We start from the raw sequence: 2,817 nt of genomic DNA, 5'->3' as shown, positions 1-2,817 counted from the left end.
TATCAATGCCGGCTACTTATGTATATACCATACATGCAAACAACCCTACAGTCACGTTAAGTTTAGAAAATAATTATATTTAATAAAATAAATACATTTAAACAATTCATCAGTTAAACTTAAATCAATTAAAACAACCATATAATTAAGTTAATTAAAACAACCAAATAATTACTATAATTACACTAACTAAAATAGAACAATTTAAATAAGTAAATTCAATTAAACTCACAACAAAAACCCCAACAAAGAAAACAAGTAAATAATAAACCACAATTAAAGCAATAAAATTAACACATATGCACGTCAACAAGTAAAAATGCATTAGAAACAATAAAATAAATACCAGGACTATCCTTTTAAAATTAGGGGTATTACACTTAAAGTGCAGGAAATGCTTAAAACTGCCCGGAAACTCGAATGATAAACTCAAAACATATCTAGACGACACAGAAGATAACAAAAAGAAATGAGAGAGGAATAGGGTTGGAAAACCTATGAAGTACTAGTGCTTAGCGTCTCTAGCAAGACGATAGGCTCTTTTAGCCCGGATCAAAAATCTTGTTAGATATCCCCTTCTCAATGGGGTGAAATGAACTTTGAACCCCACCCAACAAATCATTCCCTAAGGAAATTGTTGTATTTGATTCAAGTATGCTAGACAGCTTTTGATCAAATAAACTCTTGGGCTTCCATGCCTTTTCAACATTAGAATTCAAAAACGACATCTTTTGAAGATTCATTAGAAGGCAAAACTTTTGATTTTTTTAACACAAGAAAATAACTCATTTTTTTCAACTTTGCTTTCAAAACTTTTTTTCACAACAAGAATCTTTTCATGTTTGTCCATTGAATTAGGGGTTGGATTGAATATGTTCAACTTCACCTTCATATGGCCAAAAGAAATCTTCATTATCCCCATCCTACAATTAATGTTGGCATTGGCGGTAGCCAAGAAAGGACGGCCAAGGATAACCGGGATTTGACTCTTTGGATTGGCAACCGGCTTCGTTTCAATGACCACGAAATTGACCGGGAAGAAGAATTTATCAATTTTTATCAAGACATCTTCAATTATACCCCGAGGCTTTTTGATAGATCAGTCGGCTAGTTGCAAAACTACTGACGTTGGCTTTAAATCGCCCAAACCCAATTGGACATATACCGAGTATGGAAGAAGATTCACGCTTGCCCCTCAACCCAAAAGAGCCCGATTAATGACATGGTCACCTATGGTGCAAGATGTAGTGGGTGAACCGGGGTCTTTGAACTTAGGTAGAGTGTTCTGTGGCAAAATTGAGCTAACTTGCTCGGTAAAGACAACTTTCTTGGTGCTTGGCTCTTGTTCTTTCTCTTTAGAGTGCACAAATCTTTTAAAAATTTTGCATACGCCAGAATTTGTCTAATTGCATCTAAAAGAGGAAGATTTATTTAACTTGCCGAAACATATCAATTATTTCATTCACCTGACCTTGTTGCCTTTCAAAAGATGTGGACGCTTTCAAAGCATCCGGAAATGGAGCCTTTGGCTCAAAAGATTTTTCAAAAACATTTGATGATGAATTCTCAACAATGGGATCCTTTTTACTAAATAAAGGAGGAATAGGATGTGAAACGGGACTAGGTTGCACCGGTTCACTCTCTTCATTAGAAACATCAACTTGGTTATCAATCACCCTTCCACTTCTCAAAGTGGTCACTGCATTAACTTGCTCAAATGAAGGACCTTCCGTTGAGGAATTTGTCTCCACTACGAATTGTTGCTCAGGTGCGGGATTAAGAGGCATTTTTCCTTTTTCTCTGGCATTCAATATGCTAGCTATTTGCCCTACTTGGGTTTCTAGCCTGGCAATTGATTGTGAGTAAGAATGAAGCAATTGAGTATTGGTCTCCAAAGTACGAACTTTTTTCTCAAAAACGGGACTTCTAAGAAGACTTTGAGAATAAGATGGTTGATTGGGACCTTAAGAATTTGCAAATTGGTTCACATTGGGAACTTGATAAGGCAAACGGTAGCCTTGAGAATTTTAGCCTTGTAAGTGGGGTAGAACATACTTCCTTTAAAAACCACCTTGGGGAGGATTTGAACCTTCCCCTTTACTTTTCCAAGAGAAATTGGGGTGATTTCTACACTCGGGATTGTAATGATTGCCATAAGGGTTATTCTTTTGATACACAAATGCGACATTGACTTATTCATGATGCTCATTATGCACATGTCCATAGGGACAATTGGAAGTAGTATGTAGCACACTTGAACATGTTATGCAAGACTCACTAGAATGATGATGATAAAGGGAAGAGGACACTTGATGAGCCGAATTTTGATTGATCAGAAATTAATCAAACCTTTGAGTTAAAGACTTTGCCTCGACAACTATGTCACTAGAATTTTCCACTTAATATAAGCTTAAATTCTTTCTCCCTCCAACATTTACATTCCTACCATTTCTAGAGGACAATGATTGATCCATTGAGTTTTCACTCATGCTTTCATACAATCTCCACACATCATCCTCATGCTTATCCAAATAGGACCCTCCTATTGAGGTATCAACCATGCCTTTATGGGTGTCTGACAAACTTTCATAGAAACATTGGACGATTTACCACTTAGGAATGTCATGATGAGGACATTTCCTAAGCAAGTCATTCAATTGTTCCCATGCCTCATATAACATCTCCCCATCCCCTTGTGAAAACTCATGAATTGAAGTATGCATGGCATTGGTTTTGGAAATGGGATAATACTTCCTCAAAAACTCTTGTTGCATTTCCACCTAAGAAGTTATGGAAAGAGGTCTCAAATTATCAAAC

The 2,817-nt window shown here is 36.4% G+C and overlaps 1 non-coding gene across 1 annotated transcript; it reads left to right on the top strand.

Annotated features, from left to right (window-relative positions):
• Positions 1–2,619: 2,619 nt before the first annotated feature.
• LOC132305867 (small nucleolar RNA R71) lies at positions 2,620–2,725 on the top strand. The gene has a single exon (XR_009481724.1). It is a non-coding gene; the product is annotated as a small nucleolar RNA R71 (small nucleolar RNA).
• The last annotated feature ends 92 nt before the right edge of the window (positions 2,726–2,817 follow it).

This window comes from Cornus florida, unplaced genomic scaffold (genome assembly GCF_030987335.1).
Source record: "Cornus florida cultivar Cherokee Brave unplaced genomic scaffold, ASM3098733v1 CherokeeBrave_3.0.0_Hap2_Chr04, whole genome shotgun sequence".
In the NCBI taxonomy this organism is placed as follows: Eukaryota; Viridiplantae; Streptophyta; class Magnoliopsida; order Cornales; family Cornaceae; genus Cornus; species Cornus florida.
The sequence above is the reverse complement of the archived record's forward strand: the minus strand, read 5'-3'. Positions and strand labels throughout refer to the sequence as shown.